This window comes from Onychomys torridus, chromosome 1 (genome assembly GCF_903995425.1).
Source record: "Onychomys torridus chromosome 1, mOncTor1.1, whole genome shotgun sequence".
NCBI lineage: Eukaryota > Metazoa > Chordata > Mammalia > Rodentia > Cricetidae > Onychomys > Onychomys torridus.
Genome location: NC_050443.1, coordinates 24,558,611 through 24,578,954, shown reverse-complemented (window position 1 = coordinate 24,578,954; position 20,344 = coordinate 24,558,611). Strand labels below are relative to the sequence as shown.

General features: G+C 40.8%; 1 protein-coding gene across 11 annotated transcripts in view; it reads right to left on the bottom strand.

Annotated features, from left to right (window-relative positions):
• Positions 1–20,344, bottom strand: part of Znf536 (zinc finger protein 536) — a 453,564-nt gene that overhangs the window by 275,009 nt on the left and 158,211 nt on the right. Inside the window, exon 1 of one of the 11 annotated variants that reach the window (XM_036179541.1) lies at positions 18,890–18,944. The exons of the other annotated variants lie outside the window; for them this stretch is intronic. The gene's annotated coding sequence lies outside the window, so the exon portion shown is untranslated. Of the gene's footprint in view, positions 1–18,889; positions 18,945–20,344 lie in introns of those variants that run through there. 11 annotated transcript variants of the gene reach the window in all.

The following is a 20,344-nucleotide window of genomic DNA, read 5'->3' as shown; positions in this document are numbered from 1 at the left end:
AGGGCATGGGGAATACTAACAAGGTGGCACATCTATAGAATCACAGAAGAAATATCAGCTAGCACCAATTTTAAGACACTAACCTTGTCTTCATAAACAAAAGGACAGCCCCACCCCTCCACCACCACCAAAAACACAAAAAAGAACCAAGCTGAACTACGAAAAAGCAAAAATAATTCAGAGGACAATTTAATAAATTCTATCTGCAGTCTTTATAACAATTAAAAGATTGCTATACTCATTGAGAGAAGAGAGAACAGGGGTTGAAGAGATAGCCTGTAAGTGCTTGCCATACGTGCATGAGGACCTGAGATTGCCCCAGAACTATATAAAAAGTCTCGAAAGGTAGTGTCCACTTGTAATCACAGTGCCGGGGAAGTGGAAACAGGAGATTCTCTGGGGCTCATTGACAAGCCAGCCTGGCAAACTGATCCAGTGAGACACCCCATCCCAAAGGAAACAAGGTGGACGTCTATCCTGAGGAACACCTAAAGGTGACACCTGGCCTCTGCATGAAAGACACATGAGAGGGGGAGAGAGAGAGAGAGAGAGAGAGAGAGAGAGAGAGAGAGAGAGAGAATAAAACAGAGGAGGAAAGAGAAATAAAAACTGTAGAAATTTAAATTATGATTGCATTTTTAAGCCCCATTGGAGATCTGGAAAATAGGCATGAACCAAGACAAAACTTTGTCACGGAAAATAATTCTGGGACTAGAACCAAAAGAATGAAATGGAAAAAATGAAGAAAAATTAAGAGTCATGAAGGTACATCCCAGAAAGTCTCAGCCATCTGGTACAAGTCCCACAAATCAGAATGATGACAGAAAGAGACAGTGTCTTTAGAGTGGGGGGAGGGTAGGTGAAAAGTAAAAATCTGCTAAGGTTCTTCTCTTTGTTTGAGATGCAAACTATGGATAGTTTCCAAGTGTGTACTTCTCAAGTATAAAAAGAAAATGCAGCACATACCATGAAATAAAAACAGTAGAAAACAGTATATACCATGAAGAAGTAACAGGGACATGAAAGACAGCAGGAACAAACAGAGCACATCTGATGAGCCAGTTTTAGCAGATGAAAATCATCCATAGGAGAAAGAGAAGTTCAGACACTGGACAATGTTAAATACATGTCTAGGAGACAGGTGAGAGGTCTCACTGAGTGTTTGCAGCCAAGCCTAAAGACTCAATCAATCCTAAGGACCCACCTTGTGGATGGCGAGAACAGACTCCAGCAGGTTGTCCTCTGACCTCCATATGAACATACACACACACACACACACACACACACACACACACACACACACACACACACTATTAAAATAAAAATAAAATGTGAAAAAAATATGTCCATATCCCCTAGTTTCATATTCTTGATGGAAATTAGCATAACCATAAAGGCTGAAAAAATAAGAATGAGAAAGATAGCTACAAAGCAATGTTAATAAAGTGAATTTAGGTATTTTCAGTAGTATTATAGAAATATAATTCAAAACAAAAACATTAAATAGGTTGAAAGAACTTTTGCATCAAAGGGATATAATTACGTTTTTCTAACCTACATGAGACAATCACAGCCACAAAGTCTTATGTACCTAATAACAACCCTTGAAAACATATCACATAAAAACTGGAATCATACAATGCACAATGCAAACTTTACAAAGATATCAGAGGACATACCATACAATCCTCAGATATTTATAAGAAAAGCAGAGTTTAGATTTTGTGAATAATAACACAATATCAGAATCCAACAGGAAATATGAGTTCTTTATAAGAAGTTCAATGAAACAGTTCAACAATATTACATGTATTTTTCCATACTATTTGTGAAACAACAACAAAAAAGCCTTAATAAGTTTCCAAACACTGAGTTTGTATCCACCACACATTCAAGTTAAAAATAAAAACAGAGTAACAGAAAATAAAACTTCAAGGGTGTCCTGCAGGTTGTCACCAAATGAAATTTCATGTCTTCAATGTAATGAGCAGAAGGTAAAAAGGATGGAGAAGGAATGAAGACAGCCTTCAATTCAGGAAGGTGATTATTGACACAGAAGAAGCTTTTTATCAGTAATTGATACCAAAGACAGAATCGAATCATTTTCTTATACGTCAAAACCCAACTGTAAATCATCTGATGAAATGTTAAAAACTCTGACGTAAATACAGCATGAAGGATTAAACTGTATGAAGCACAAATGTAAAATGTAGTTGATGAAATGAAGCTAAGACATGAGTGGATGAAAAGAAGTACCATGTTTATGGACAGGAAAATGATCCCATTAACAGGTAGGCTCTTACTATCTTGAATGTCAGTATCTAGCTGCCAATACAATCACATACCAGCCTTGGTAAATGAAATCTAACAGTCATCTAGAAAAATGCAGTAATGGCCACATGCATTTTAAGAAAACAGAGTAAATGGCTGGAGTGATAGCTCAGGGTTAAGAGCACTGGCAGTTCTTGCAGAGGACCTGGCTTCCATTCCCAGCACCCACATGGTGGCTCACAACTGTCAGTAATTCCCATTCCAGAGGATCCAATGCCCTCTTATGACTTTGCGGCACCAGACATGCTTGTGATGCACATACATACATGTAGGCAAAAGCCTCATAAACAAAACAAAATAAATAAATCTTTTTTTAAAAGAAAGAAAGTAAAATGGAGGCAAGGGCTCTTTTTTAAAAGAAAAGAGAAGAAAACAGAATGAAGAGACAGCTTCTGCACAACTACATGAAAATACACTGAAATGGCCATGATTGGAACAAGGATGCAGCACACAAACGAGAAAAGGGGACTACATCATGTAACACTAGAGGAACCCATGGATTAAAATGGTGTGGATTCTGATACATCATGAATACAGAGTCCACAGGTGACCCACTGAGAAAAATAGTTTCATACTAAGCACTTCATATGAAATTACTTCACACACACACACACACACACACACACACACACACACACACAAATGTATTAAAACTAAGAAGTTGGGGTTAAAGAGAAGGCTTAGCCGTTTAGAGTGCATACTGCTCTTTCAGAGGACCTAAACTTGGTTCCTAGCACTCACATAGGGCAGCTCACAACCATCTGTAACTACAAATCTGGGGGATCTGACACCCTCTTATGCAGGCACTCACACTTACACATACCCACACATAGACACATAAACATAATTAAAACCACAAACCTTAAAAGAAAATAAAAATAGAAACTAAAGTAAAACTAAGAAGTCATTAATGTAACGTAAGAGCAATTTTCCATATTTGTTTTTTTAAAAAGCGAAAATGTCATTAATCAAAATACTGACAGCACAAAAATATTTTGAAAGTTTTTGCCACATACATGCACAAAGTGGATATTAATATATAAAGAGTTTCTTCATATCATTAAGGCCAAGAACAAGCAATCTAGTTAAAATGCACACAATAGAAGACATTTTTGAAGGAAGCCATACAAAGGATTATAAATGGAAGTACATTGTCATGAAAATGCCAAGGGGAATTCAAAGAAAATAAAAAGGGTTGGAGCATCACACTGCCAAAGACTGAAGAGCATTCTTTATACACTGTTGGCAGAAGTATGGGAGACTAACCACTCCCACACACCATCTGCAGAAATGTCAGCCTGTTGCCCTCCCCCACTTAAGGCTATTCTGTAATATCCAGAAAAAAAATAAATGCATGTGTGCTTCAATCTATCACTGCCATTTGTAGGAATCCCTAGCGCAGTATCTTCTCAGGTCTAGATAGTAGCCTTTTCCTAGCAGGAAAAGGAGAAGGGGGAAATGAGTTGATCACTGATCAGTAGAAAAATGCTCAAGTGATTATGTCATATCCATATTGTGAAATTCTACTCATTTTTAATAGAATTAAGTAGTAGAACTCTATATGATTTGTGTGTGTGCACACATGCCTGTCTCTGTGCATGTCTGTCTGTGTGGTCATGTGCATGTCTAGGGAGGGGGGTACACACGTGCCCATGAGCATGTCAATGTAGTGAGAAGACAACCTTGAGTGCCATTCCTCAGGCACCATTAACCTTTTTTTTTTTTTTGGAGACAAGGTCTCTTCCTGGCCCAGAACCTACCAAGTGGGCTAGAATGGCTGACCTGTGAGCCTGAGAGGTCCTCTTGTCTCTGCTTCCACAGTGCAGGGATTGCAAGTGTACACCAACACACCCAACATTTTATGTTGTGGCTGGTTTGTTTTTAATATGAGTTCTGGGAATTGATCTTATACCCTTTTATTTGCAATGCAGAACTCTTTACTATCTGAGCTATATCCCCAGCCAGATCTCTAACTGTTTAAAATGAATGTGTGTGTGTGTGCACAGTTGCCTTAATGTAAGAACAGGTATATGTATGTGCAAATTCTTGAAAGCCATAGAATTACCTCAGGCATAGCCTCAGAAATACCTCTTTCCTCCTTTGAGACAGGATAGCTCCTTGGCTGGCTGACCAGTGAGCTCCTAGGGACCCCCAGTCCCCACCACTCCTGTCATCTTTATACAGGGTCTGGGTATTGAACTTGGATCTACTTGCTTGCAAGGCAAGCAATTTGCTAACTGAATTGTCACCACAGCCCCAGATCTCCATATTCTAAAGCAGACAAATGCAATGGCAGGTCAGTGCAAAAAGGAACTCAAAAACAAAACATAATAATCAAACCCATATTACAGTTGTATGTATTTATGCACACATGGTCCAACTACACACATATCTGCCACAGAATGGAGTAGAACTGAGATGGACATGGGAAAGATAAATAAGAATTGTACTTTTCATTCTATGTCTGCTGTTAGAGTTTTTAAATATGAAACAAAACAACAATAAAAATAATAAACAGGGTTTCACTATGTAGCTTTGAACTCACTATGTAGACCAGGTTGCCCTCAAACTCAGAGAGATCTGTCTAACTTTGCTTCCCAAGTGCTGATATTAAAGACATGTATCACTGGTCTGCTTGTGATAAGATTTTTTTTTTAATTTGTTTTATTTGTAAATTTAGAAAAACAGAGAGACATGTGGAATTGCCCACATTTCATACATCAATTGGAAAGTTTAATTTTGTTTTTTTTTGTTTGTTTGTTTTTGTTTTTCCAGATGGGGTTTCTTTGTGTAACAGCCTTAGCTGTCCTGGAACTTACTCTGTAGACCAGGCTGGCCTTGAACTCACAGAGATCTGCCTGCTTCTGCCTCCCGAGTGCTGGGAATAAAGGCATGCACCACCACTACCTGGTGGAAAACCTAATTTTAAGACATGTATAATAACAAACATAGTACACATGTGTGATATTTGTATACTTACCCTTTGTTCTACTAATGTACACCAAAATAAATACTTAATGAATTAAATGCCCATATTTTAAAATCACAAATACATAAAAATCAACATGGGAACACAGCATTGTGATAATAGGGTAGAAAGTCATCAAACACAACTTTAAAGACAAAGAAGGAATAGTTTGCAAGCTTGATTGTTTAAATCCCCACAGCTTGTTGAAAAACGGCACATAAAATTAAAAGTAAAAAAAAATTAGAAGGAACAATTACAAAGTGAGTGTAATATAAATAAAGGATTAATATCTTTGAAGTATGGAGAGACCTTATAATGCAAAAAAATGTCCAAAAGAGAATCAGATAATGGTCATAAACTCTTAATTCATCAGAATAAGCACATATTCCATTAAAGATGTGTGTGTGTGTGTGTGTGTGTGTGTGTGTGTGTGTGTGTGTGTGTATGGTAGATGGTAGGTAGGTAGATAGATAGATAGATAGATAGATGACATACAGACAGATAAGATAGTATATAGATAAGATGATAAATAGATAGATGATAGACAGACAGGTAGATAGATAGATGATACATATATATAGAGAGAGATAGATGAGATACATACATACATACATAGTGGATATATATAGTTACACAGATAAATATGTAGTTAAAGAGATAGATGATAGAAAATAGATGCATAATAGATAAAGGAGAGAAATGATAGATTATATATATAATAAATGATAGATACATAAATGGATAGATAATACAGATTGATAGGTAGACTATATATAGATGATAAAGGATAGATAGATAGATAGATAGATAGATAGATAGATAGATAGATAGATATAAATAGATGATGGATGATATAGATTGATGGATAGATAGATGATAGACAGATAGATGGGCTATCTAGGTAGGTAGTAAATAAGACATAGGGTCGGTAGGTAGAAAATAGATGATTAACAAGTAGAGAATGATGAGTAGCTAGGTGATAGGGAAGTAGATCTATTCAAAGATAGGCAGACCATTGTTACATTCAGAGACACTGATACACACACATGCATAGATGCATAGATGATGTACATATCTAAGCTTAAGAAATAAATGCAATGAGAAATTTGTAAGTCAAATAACATTACTGTGTTAGCTAATATTTGGGTACTAGTAGATTATAAGAAGGGGGCGCTGTCATAATTTATGTGGGGGTGGTGGCAAAAGGAAAATAATTTGACATAATGTGCCCAAAGAGCAATTTGGCAGCAGGTATTCAGATCTTTAAATGTGCCTCTCTTTAACCTGGCAATTCCATTTCTAGCAATTAAACCTAAGGAAATAATTAAGAATGTGTACAAAGATTTGACTGAAATGATGTTCATCAAAGTATCATTTATAAAATGTACACTTAGATTGCCTTTCTTCCTTCTCTGCTGCCAAGGCAAAAGGGAGCAGGGGGTGGGGAGAATCAGAGATTCGGAAGGAGAAAATTAAGCAGGATGCCTCCCAAGGATAACTACATCAGAAACAAGAGCTCTGTGCGATTAGGAAGTCTTGAGATGCCCTTTAGCAGAATAAGGTATGGAAGTTATACCAGCAGGGGTGATATGAATCTCACAGACAGACCTGTTGCAGACTGCTAGCAGAAAATAAACTCAAGTTGAAAACCTCTTGCTTTTTGACTTTTAAATCCACCTATTCATCCAAATATTTATTGAGCAACTGGTACTAGACACCTGGTATGGATAAGCAGATAGAAAAATATGGATAGATGGAAGAATGGGTGGGTGGGTAAATGAACAACTCATTAATAACAGATAAATAAATAAAACTCCAAAAAGTAAGTTGCCACTCAGACATGAGGCCACCTTCATGTCCTTTCTCTGCTCTTAGAAGCTCCTGAAATTGACATCGGTGAGGAAGCCTGCAGTTCCCATCAGATGGCAGAAGATTCTGATGGTGGTTTATTACCTGGAGAAAATGGCCACTACCTGGAGAGGAAGGAAAGAGCGCAGAGGATAAGGGTGGTGATAGGAGAGGACAGGCTAGGAGCAAGAGGGAAGAGGAGGCAGTATGGGCATATCACTCACTCATCAAAAATGTGGCCAGAGAATGCTGACCACGCATATGAGTCATGACAAAGTCGAGGCCATAGTTTGTTCTACTAAGAACAACTGGATGCCTGTCATTTCTGCACACTCTGTGTGATAGTCCTCCGTGAATCAAGTCACCACAAATCAAAAGTGAAGGACAGCTGAACTTCCTCTGCATACCTGTGGTACAGACCTCACAGGTAGGGTTCCTGGCCACCTCTCACATCCTGACTGCAGCTGAACTCCACCTGACACCCTGAGTGACACTCATCTTTGTGCTAAAGGAAGACTGCTGATTCTACTGTTAGCTTCCTTCCCAATCAGAGAACCCCATCTGCCCTTTATGAACTCAATACAAAGAGTCCAGTCCCCATGGTTGGAGGGAGCTGAGAGAGGGAGGGAGGGAGATGGGGGGAGAGAGAGCTCAGCAGTTAAGATGACTGGCAGCACTTGGGAAGACCAGAGTTTCAATTCTCAGCATTCATATAATAAACCACAACCATCTATAACTCCAGTTCCAGGTGATCTGACTCCCCACTTCAGCCTCTGAGGGCACCAGGTACTCATGTGATGCATACACACAGGCACACACTCATATGTGTAAAATAAATAAATCTTAAGAAAGAAGGAAAGGGAGTTTAAGGAATTTTTATGGTTGTTTTCTTCTTTGGCAGAGTGAGTAACAAGGAAGAAGGAAGAAAAACAAATAATATACAGTGGAAAGGATATTTTCAATGAATTACAAGACAAGAGAAGAGCAGAACCGAACACAAGAAAACCAAAGCTAAGGGGAAAGCTCGAGTCTATTGCCTGAATTCACCTTTGAAATCCCATGAGTCTCTTAGCCAAGTGAAGATTCCATTCATTGTCATCAGCAGATGTTCACTGGGAGCCTACTACACCATCCTGCACTGAGGCTTGTAGCACTAATCTTAAAAGGTCTTATTAATAAAAACAAACCCAGAGCCAGGTATTGGGGTGAACGCTGAAAGATCAGAGAAACAAAACAAGTCACAGCCAACCTCACCTTGTCAACTTCTCAGCTGATCTTGTTTCCTCAAACTGCAAGCCTCTGAGTCCTCATTCCAATGGATCTCAGCTGAATTGCTTCTCAAAAGCCTACAAGCTTAAAAAAAAACTCTAGTTTCTGTTTTTCAAGCCTTCTATACCTTTCTGCTTCATGACATCAATTCCTGGGATTAAAGGTGCATGTCTTTCCCAAGCAAGACATGAGATCTCAAGTGCAGAGATTAAGGGTGTGTGCCACCACACCTGACTCTGTTCCTAGTGTGGCCTTGAACTCACAGAGATCCACAGGGATCTCTGCCTCCCATGTGATAGGATTAAAGGCGTGTGCGCCACCATTTTCTGGCCTCTGTGTCTAATCTAGCGGCTATTCTGTACTCTGACCCTCAAATAAGTTTATTAGGATACACAATATATCAACCACATTTCCCCTTTTTTTAATCTAAAATTAAAAAGTTTTAACTAATATAAGAAAAATCTATATACAGTAAGTATATACAATGTATACAGTCAAGAATTACATTAACAATGTCTTGTCCATTAACGTTTGACAGATTCAAATGAAAAACTCCATTATATACATTAACAATGTCCAGTCCATTAACATTTAATGAATTCAGATGAAAAATTTCATTACATATCCTATTTAAAACAAGTAGATTTTTTTTAAAGTAGATTCAATAATCTGCCTTTTATTGAAGGCTCTAGGAGACTCCAGACATGGAGTGTAGACCCTGCCATCCAGATTACATGGGACAAGAAGTGAGGGGGCAACGTGTTCAGGGACCCAGATCCAGGGTCCTCTGGCCACAAGACAGCAGAGCTCAGCAGCAGTGACTCAGGCTGCATGGAGCAAACACCCCAGAGCTGTCCCAGTGCCTGCCTGACATTCTCAGCACAGGCCACTTCAGGTGTGCTTCTTTAGAGAAAGAATAGGAGCCTGCTGTAGCTGCCCTTGTTCCCTCCTGGGCCAGGGAAGCCAGTTCCCAAGTCCCAAATGCCAATACCATGAGAAGTCGCTTTCTGCTGCACAACTAGGAAAAAGAGACACGCATTCTCCGTTGGCCTTTGACCTCTGGCTCTCATTTTGCTTCTCCCAGAATTTTTTGGAGAAGGAGTTTATATTTTCAAAGGGCTGCCTTGTCTTCTCTGCACATTTTCCTGGAGTGATGTAAAGAGGCAACTTCTTTATAAAAAAAAAAAAAAAAAAAAAAATCGCAATGTCGGAAAATCCAGGCCCTCTAAATAAGTCCGGCTGTTTGTCTGTAATCATGGAATCATCCAAAATGCCCCAGATTACTATGTTTCAGGGGCTGCCATTAACAATACGTTATTGATGCCATTTCAACAACTGCCAGCAGAGCTTCAAAGTGCAGCCCAAGAGCAGAGCAACAGAGGTACCTGGCCTCACAGCATGCCTCTTACCTTCCTTGCACATGAGAACCCAGCCAGCATTGCCTTTGAATGCCAGAGGCCAGGGTAGGCAACACCAAATGTAAACATTTATTCCCTGGCTGCAAGAAGAAGTCAGCTGTGGCAGGAGGGATGGGGTGGGGTGGCATCTCACAATTAAGCCTTTTTCTCAGCCAATAGGAAGGAGCAAATGCCCCCCACCCCAAGCTACAGAAGAATGATTTAGTTTAAAAAAAAAAAAAAAAAAAGAATTAGATTAAAGCACAGGAGAGAAGGAGCATACTTTGTTACAGTAAATGACTGGGTTGGAGAAATGATAGAAGTTGGTTATGTTTTCAGAGAAGATAGTTTGAGAATTGCATCTTTAAATTCCTGCCGATGTAATCTGCAAGCTTTTAACAACAGAGGAGCCTGTGGAGCTGAGCGGGGGGTTCCTTGTAAGAAGTGGGGAATGAAGGTGGCTGCAAGAGTTAGAACAGGTTGTTTCAAATTATCAGAGACCCCCCCACATTTGAGGGATGTGCATGGCTTCATCCTGTAAAGGTAACATGGAATGTTCTCCTAGCCATCCTATGACTTGCCTTACAAGTGTTAGGCTGTTTCAGATTTCAAAAGGTTAGCTTCAATGAACCTGACATCAGTATCACCCAAAATAACCCATTCAAGAGAAAAGTAAGAAATAATTGCTGTTTTCTCTTTTTCCCCCCTCCGCTATATTGCTATAATGATTTTGCATAACAGATTGAACAAAGTACTGTTGTGACAGGTGGTAGAATTCAGCTAGTAAGCACGGAGACAGGGTTCAATTTAGTTTGTGAATCCTTTAATTGTTGTGCAGCTAATTAAAGAAGGTTCCTTACACTCGCAAGTGTTTACCATTCCTAGTATGCATACATGAAAAATTAAATTGTGCCTTCAAGGGCTGAGAACTATAGAAAAATCATAGCTGAGGCTGCAACATGCTTACCGGCTCAAAATAGCTGCTTTTCACAATTGGAATTTGTAAAACTTTTTGCTAAGCAAATATAGAGCTAATTAGAAGTGTTCGTTGGACCAATTAACATTTAAATAAATAAGCCATATTGCACATTTCACAGTCTTTATTTAATGATGCTTCTAACTCTTTGGAAAGATTCTCTTAAGTACAAATAAGTTGTCATAAAAATGAAAGATAAAAATAACCCCATAACAGTATATGCTATTTTCCCCCATTTGCCTTGAAGTCCCTCACTAAAATTCTGTACCTATTATTGAAGAAGGAAAAAACAAAAAACAGAAAACCAACACACCTACCACCCACAGATCTCACTCTTGTTTACCATTTTCCTAGTTACCTTCCCCCTCTTTGAATAGAAACAGAAAAACATATTTTATTACTATTTAAATTGCTATGATAATTCTGTTTACTTACCGATTTACCCCACAATACAAAAATCTGTTTCAGAAAATCCCACTTTAATCTGAGAACATGCGTAAGCAAGGGAAGGATGGTCAGAGCCAAGCAGTAGCGTGAGGATGGCCCACCAATCGCAGACAGAGTTTGGAAACTTCCTCACACATGCTCACATGCAGAGCAAAGTCCCAGAACTGTGGCATCATTCCCTGGGCACATGTGCTGGGGCACCTGGGGGGGGGGGATCTTCCTGGATGCTGTGCCCTTCTTTCTTATTCTTAAGGGTTAGGATTCAAGATGTGCGGATCAGTAGGAGCAAAGAAACAGCCTGGAATAGTCCCCGATAGCCGTGGCAGCCTAACTGTTGACATGACGCAGACAGTTCAGAGGAGGAAAGATGGGGCTTTTAACTCGTCACAGAAAGAAAGAAAAGCACATGTTCTCCCTCATATGTGGGATCTAGCCAATAATATATATACACACACACATACATACATGTGGACACAGTGTAACGTGTAGAAAACAGAGCAAGAAAGGGTAAAAATCAGGGGATGAAGAAGGACTGCAGGAAGGTGATGGACAGGAGTTACAAAAGAGGATATAAAGCCATTTGTTTTCCTAGTTCTAAGTCTGTCACCGATTTTTCAGTTTCTGGTGGTAGGCAAGGGCATAAAAATACATTCAGTAGCAAAAGCATGAAATCCCATTCGAAGCACCATAGCTTCTGTATGTCTATCCTGTGGGAAGTTCACTGAGATGTCTAGATTTGGGGTCTGATTAATTTTGGTATGGGATACTTCGTTTTATTTGTAAGTTGTTGTTTTTGTTTTTTTTTTTTAACTAAATTTAAATTAAGAAAAAGTTTCTTGCTTTTTAAAATGTTTCAGAGACAGGATCTTACTATATATCCCAAGCTGGCATGGAACTCACTACCTAACCCAGGGGTGGTTTCAGACTATATCAGTCCTCCTATATCAGATTTCAATGCTAGCATACTAGGCACATACCACAACACCTAGCCTGGTTTCATTTTTTTATTGTTATTGCTTTTGCTTTTTAAATAAATCAACAAATGGAGCTGGAGCAACTGGGTATCAATGACCAAGAATAAAATTAGCACCAAAGAATTGCAATAAAAGCCACCTTTTCTTCCTCTATCTTACCCCCCCCAACACACACTGATTTAAATATCAAACAAAAATGAAACTTTTAAAAGGTGACTGGGAGATGAAGATAACACACAATAATAGAGAGAAAAATGATGAATTGATTATTGCCAAAAATAGCAGGGTGCAGAAAACCCCTCTAACAGAATGACAAGATGAAGACAGAAGACACTCACATACCTGACAACATACACAAATGTATATGACATACAAAACATATATGATATACAGGTGTGTATAAAGGACTCTCAAAAACAAATATAACTGTAAACACATTTACTTCAAAAATGTGATTCTAAATAAATGACTCTAAAATACCTCTAGCATGATAACATTATAATTAGAAAATAGGCAACTGACACTGCCAGATATTACATCACAAAGGCCTTGAGAATAGTGCAAAAGCACACAGACACTCTTTATCACTAGCCACCAGGGAAACACAGACTAAAACTTTAAGTTCCACTACACATCCAGAGGAGAACTGCTTTGTAGAAACAGTTCAATAAAAAGTAATAACAACAAATGCTACTGCTGCTGAGCCCAGACAAGCTCTGGGGCTGCTGGTACCAGCCTACGATGACCAGGCTTTGTGGATGCTTTGGTGATTCCTTAAGAATCAAGACACACGAGACTCAGAATTGCTTGTCGAAGGATTCAGCTCAGAGAAACAAAACTTCTGTCCACTGAACACCTATTCTGAAAAGCTTTGCTTGTGATCAACCAAGACTGGAAACAGCTAGAACTTCCCACAGGCTACAGGAACTGTACACTCACACTCCAGAGCAGCCAGCAATGGAATAGAGAGGATAGTAATTGGTGAAACATCTTGACCCTTCACAGAGGGCATTGTTCTGGGTGTCAAAGGTCATCATCTATTGTGTGACTCCATTTCCACAACATTCTCAGACTGACAAAATATATAAAAAAAAAAAAAAAAAAAGAGGGGGACAGACTAGCTCTGCAGGGATTTGGAGTGGTGGATGGAATAGTAGAGGGCAAGCAGGAAGGCTGAACACCTCTGTCCTCTGCTGAGGTTCTGGTGATGGAGATATGATACATGGCTTAGAAACACATACACTCACACACTCACATACTCACATACTCACACAAACACACTCAAACACACTCACACACAAAGTGTGCAATGTCTATTTTTTGGTATTTATATGAAACTACAGTTACAGAAGGTATGAGCAATGAGAAACACATTTAAAGAGTGCTTACTATCTACATCTTTCTAAAAACCTACAAGGACTTCAACGTACAAAGTGAAAAAGAAAATCAGTTTGTAAATCCTGCCCTTTCTAATATCCTACACCTGCTCTGTTTCGTATGCTTCTGAGCCTGTATTTATTCTCTCTCTCTCTCTCTCTCTCTCTCTCTCTCTCTCTCTCTCTCTCTCTCTCTCTCTCTCTCTCTCTCTCCCTCTTCCCCACCCACTCTCTCTCTCTGTCTCCCTCTCCTTCTCTCTCCTACCCTCCCCCTCCCCCCATCCTTGCTCTCTGGGTCTTCTCAGAACCCCTTCCCTTGGCCCTAATACCGTGTAATCATTAAGAGGTCTTATTGTTGATTTGACTTATAGTACTGAGACCAAATTAACAAAACCCAATTAACATCTAAATAAATGAGGCCGATTAATAAAGAATATACAGAATACCAAAGTCTAACGGGTACTGGGGGATATGACAATGTGAAACAAAGCATTAAAAGCAGATTTATTTTTTCTGCCTTTTTTAAAATTTTTATTTTGAGATAATTGTAGATCTGTGGGAAGTTATAAGTTATAAGCAAGAACTCCTACATGCCCTTCACATGGCTTCCCCCAATGGTAACTTCATGCTAAGGACTTGGGATCACAACAAAGAAATTAACATTACATAGTCCAACAATTTCATTCATATTTTGGCAGTTTTGTACATGTGTGTGCACATTTGTGTTGTGTGCATGTGCTTGTATGTATGTCTGCTTGTCGGTATGTATGTTTCAAGCTCCTTGAAACTTCATTGTATGTGCTTTTTAAATTTATTTCTATTTTTTTTTTATGTGCATTGGTGTTTTGCCATGGTGTTGGGTCCCCTGGAACTGGAGTTACAGACAGCTTTTGAGCTGCCATGTAGGTGCTGGGAATTGAACCCGTGTCCTCTGGAAGAGTAGTCGGTGCTCTTAACCACTGAGCCATCTCTCCAGCCCTGTATGTGCTTTTATTAGACAGACAAGAGACGAGGAAAGCTACAAAGTCCTAAGCCAGTGTGGATTACTCTCCCCAAGCCAAACTCTTTATATTGAGTGCAAAGTGTGGAGTCCAAAACTGTGAACGTGTTGTGTGAATGAATCATGAGACTCACAGGTAAACTCAGAGATGGGGGAGACTTGTCCCCTTTATCATCCAGCTTTCTACCTGAACCCTGAAGTAACAACCTTCAACAAAAAATAAAAGCTGTGGATTTTAATGCTTTCAGGATGCAGAGGCCATGCCAGGCTCTGGCCTGAGTTGACAAGAAGCTCAAGTATGACAGCCTTGAGGGAAGGCAGGGGATCACAGGTGTCCATGTACCAGAAGCCCTTTAAAAGATGGCCTTCCAGCAGCTGGAGAGGTAGTACACATCTGCAGCAGGTGTGGCCTGCTCCCAGGTCCTTTCACACTGCTGATGGTTCTCTATGGTGCTCCTGTGTGGAAAACAGATGGGAGAGACAGAGACAGGCCGGAAGAAATAGCCAGAGACAAAAGCAAGCCACACATTTTCTGAGCTTCAAAATGGCCAGAAAAGAAAAATAGAAGTCAAGTTGGATGTTTCCTTTCAATTTTACTTCACAGGTCTCAGAACACAGGTGATGTAAACTCCTTATTTGGAAGAAAGCAGCTAGTTCCTATTCCCTCTCATACACAAAGCCATCTTGTTGGGTATGGATGGGGAGAATCTCCTGGAAACCTATAGCATCCTTTAAAAAAAAAAAAAAAAAAAAAAAAGTCTGCATTTTTTTCTGATTAGCATTGGCTTATTTTGTTTGATGGACAGTTGTTTTTCAAAATCTACTACAATAGAGAAAATGTTAATGGTGGTAAAGGGGTTTGTATATGCCACAAGGATGGCTACCTCTCATTATATACATGTCAGAACTCAAGACTGTCTACCAAGACTGCAGCCTGCTGTCTCCATAGGACTGGAATGATGGTGGCTTCACAGTGCAAGCTCATCAGGTGAATCACTACACTGATGGCCGGGTGATAGTGAAACTGAGGAGTGTTGTGTATGAATGGAAACTGGGGTGTAGGGGATGTCTTATACTTTCCTCTCTGTTTTACTGAGAATAGAAACCTACTCTTAAAAAGAATCACATGTATTGGGGGCTGTGTCAATGGCTCAGCAGTTAAGAATAGTGGATGCTTTTGCTGAGGACCAGGGTTCTATTCCCAGCACCACATGGCAGCTTACAACCATCATTAACTCCAGTTCCAGAAGATCCAGCACATACCTACATGGAAGCAAGGCACTTGCATACATGGGAAACAAAATAAAATAACTGTTTTTAAAAATCACATGTATTGATTTTAAGAAGTCATAATGGGAACAAAAACTCAAGTGACCTAGTTCTTGTATCTTGCATTGCAAACACACCTTAACTTGCATGGAAATGAAAGTCTTACTAAACAAAAGTGATGGAGAGAAGCAGACCCTTGGCTGCATCTGAGACTCAGCAAAATGAAGAGGAAAACAGCCATCAAAGATCCATTTCATCACCCATGGCAGAAGCAGAGCTTACTGCCCACCCATCACCATATCCTGTGAACTCTCGCCTAGCAAAGGCTTCCTGATGTCCCAGCCTAAGGCAGATAAACCAAAGATTGCCCTGGACATCTTCCTCAGGATGGACCAATCTTGACCAATCACCTTAACACATTCAAAGTCAGCATGATGTTCACCATCAGGACTGGGTTTGTTTTCTTTTTGCATGTGTATGAGTCATCTGTCCGCATGTATCTGCATGTGTCTGCACACCATATGCATGCAGTACCCTAAGAGGCCAAAAGAAGGCATCGGATCTCCTGAAACTGTAATTACAGAAGTCTGTGAGTGGCCTATGAATGCTGGGAATTGAACCAAGGTCCTCTACAAGAACAGCCAGTTCTCTTAACCAATGAGCTACCTCTCCAGCCGCAGGACAGGTTTTAATCTCCACAACCCACCAGCTCAATCAAATGCATGCCATGGATACTCTTGTTGTCTAGATGATTCTAGAGTCAAACTGCATATTTCATGTTTGCTTCTTTTTAATCATTTTTTATTTATATTGTACCATGAATGACATGAAAATCAGCTGCAATAAGGGTTCACCTAAGGTTTGCCTCAGTAGTGCTGCCTGATTTGGTACAGTGCCACACAGGAAATGTTGGTGCAAACAATAGACACTGCTCTCAGACACTAGAATTTTAACTTTTAAGACTCACAGAGCTCAGGAGCAGCTGAACTTAGATGGAACCAGATGTGCACAATTCCAACACAAGACTCTCCAAGTCACAGGCAGTCTAAGGCCTAGTCTTGGGAAGCCAGGGGTGATCTGGGAATAGGGAAGAGACCTCTCCCATGTGATCTCCAGGCCATGTTATTTAGAGGAAGAGCAAAAGGATGGAGAAAATGGGAAGTTCCATCCCATGATGAGATGGCTATGATAGGAAAAGAGAGGAAACCTGAAAGGAGGAAATTCTGTGGACAGGTAAGCAGAAACAGAGGCACATCTGGCCCAGTCAGACACCTGCACATGTGTGTGTAAATTGGTGGAAATATAGCAGAGAAGTGGAATTGAGAGAGGGTGGCTTAGAGAATCTGCCCTTGTGGATGCTAATCTAGTAATTACACACCTTCCCACACATCCAGGGCTGGATCCTTAACTATAACTTTGCACACACTGTTATCCAATTTGTATGAGTTTGTAATGGCTAGGTAGGCAATATGTGGCCACACCCATGGGACTGGCTTCAGAATACTGAAGTGATTCATCAATCACCCCATGGCATACTGAAGGGAAGCTAAAATGATGTAAGGAAAGGACTTGGGCCACCAACTAGGGAGACTGCCACATGTCAAGCCTGTTGAAGCCTCTGGTGGGTGCCTCCTGTGATGGTTTCTCTAGTGGGTACCAGTAGCCCCACCCAACTGCTCAGCAGATTCCTGCTCAGCCTCCACATCTAAGCCAAGAGCTCCTGCCATCTACTGTGAACCCTCTTTTCTACCACAGCCCTGCCCAGCCCTGCTACCCTTCATGCTTAATTCTTATGTCTACCCCTTGCATGACAGCTTACATGGCTCTGCAGAGACTCAAATCCTTACCATGCATGGTACCCGGGCCCACGTGGCAACCTATCTCCAGCCCAGGTCACCACCTCTCCTCATTCTGTCCTGTCAGGCCCTCTTCAGTCATACTCTTTCCATGTTGCAAGTTCCTCGAAGGCAGGGCTAAAGTTGGTTTGTGCTCAGTATCATCTACCCAAAGCGTGGGAGGCCATCAGTGAAATCCACAGGAAGAATGAACTAGTGAGCAAGCTCATGGGTGAGCAAATGATTGGGTATTACTGGTCTTGGGGCCTGTGCTGTTGCTCTGGTCTCTTCCCCCATCCATGCCTATCCTAGGAAATCGTGAACTTGGTGCAATTCAGAACTGAATCTCTATATACATCTGCAGAAGGAAGGAGGGAGGGAAGGAGGGAGGGAGGGGGGATGTGGGAAGGGAGGGAGGGAAGGATGAAATGGATGAACAGATGGCAAGGGAACTATAATGACCCTCAGGCTCGCCTCTGAATTGTCCCCACTGCTCAACACCTAAATCTTGGGTGACTCCCCCTTACATCTGACTGCCCCTCAGAACTGGGTTCACATAGTAGGTGTCACATAGACTCTCTGAGGGATGAATGAATGAATGAATGAATGCTACCACACGGGTGATAGATAATATAAAAGTGGTTTCCCAAACACCAGTGAACGCTTTGCATGCGCACAATCTCACCCATCCACCACAGTCATGTTGTTTGAAGTTACCAAGCAATTTAAAAATTAAATGAGCATGCACCCTGTCATATTTTGATCTAACTATGTGCTAATTTTCAGGACAGAGAAAAAACAGTTAATTACTATTTTATACTGCAGTCTTCTCTCTCTTTCCTTCTACTGTAATGGAACATAGTCAAATAAAGAAGTTACTCCAGTGCAATTCCCATCTCAAGAAATAAAACAGCACTTAGAACTCTTCGTTTGCAAGCTTAAATTTAGTGCACTTAAAGGCAGTTATCTGATGTACTCGGAAGCACAGAGACAACCTGGAAAAGCAGAAAATCACACAGAAAGCAGGAAGGTTGGCAGGAAAAAATAGCATGTCCTAGGAGTCATTAGGAAGAAGTGGCATTTCAGGGCTGGTAGTACCCAGCCACCAATTAACTACAGTCAGAAGCCACTGCCAAGCCAAGGTTTGGCCATGAATTTTTGCATCTGGGAATCTACCAACCTTTTCTGCTATCCCTTACCCTGGAGATAGTACTTGGCTTCATCAGAATGTGGCCATGAACTGCTTCATTTTTCTGTGAATTTCTTCTTCTTCTTCTTCTTCTTCTTCTTCTTCTTCTTCTTCTTCTTCTTCTTCTTCTTCTTCTTTTTTTACTGTGTCTGTATGTAAATGTATGCACGTGAGTGTGTGAGCCCTCCTAGGTCAGAAGTATCACGTGCCCCTGGCACTGGACTCATACTCACTTGTGAGCTGTTCCTTATGATTGCTGGGAGCCACCAAATTTAGGTCCTCTGCAAGAGTGGTATGTACTCTTAACCAATGAGCCAGCTCTCCAGCCCAGGCATGAACTTCTCAGGGCTAAATATTGTGGTCTCCTTAACGAATTCCCCGTGGTAGCAGCTCCTAGCCTCCCTTCACGTTTGGGATTCAACCGCAAAATCATTCCATTCCCAGTGGCCCTTCTCTGGTGGATCTGCGGTTTGCTTCTGATTTCCTGAAAGTTTTGGATGACACCCATTGGAGGCCTGGGGTTCCCCTTGGAACACTAGAATTCCCAAGAGTAAAACCCTGGACTGCCCTACCCAGGGCTTTGGCAGTGGGGAGGGCCCATCCTTCTTGCAAACTCAGTGAGGCCGAACACCCTGCTGGCTAATCTTCTCTGACTTTCCTCACAAACTGAGAACTCCAAACAAGAGTGCAGCTCCTTGGGCAGGCTGTCAGGGTACACATTGGTGGGAGAAAATCTCAGCCAAGATAGAGGCCAGAAGGGGAACACAGGATAGATGTACAAACTGGCACATCTGCTCAATTAAGACTGATTCGCCTGGGGCAAAGTCACAGGTTTTAGGTCAGGTTTTGTAAGACAGTTATATTCTCAGACAGCCAACTCTGCATGGGTCAGAGTTGGACTCAGTACAATGGAGAGTTTGATGAATATAAGGCTTCCTTTACCAATGTGTTTCTCCATCACTCTCCCTCTCTTGGTCTTTCTTGGGTCACCCTCGGAGCTACCCAGACCCAACCTTTACCATTGTGACTTAAAGCAAGTACACTCTGATGCCAAGATGATTCACATAGAACCCTCTAGAATAGGGGCTAAGTGGAGTGATTGGTGCTCAAGATGCTATACTTTGAGTCTGGAAAAAGATATGAGATATACTATGCTTCTTCCTCAAAGGAAAGACACCCCAAAGGAAATAATGGCAGAGATGAGGTTACAAGGGCAGAGGCTGGTGTTAACCACTGTCAAGGTTTCCTATAACAGCAATTACTAGGATGCTGCATTTGCCCTGCCTCAGAAGGGTTTCTGGACTCAGCATATGTTTCCTCCAGGTTAATGTGGTCCCCTGAGTGTAGGTGTTGAGTTGTCTGAGGTGCAGTTAGAAGGTTTGGGAAACTTTAGAGTTGGGTTTCTGGTCATCATGATGTCAGAATGCCCAGGGACCCCTGCCTTCCAGAATCCTCACAGATACTA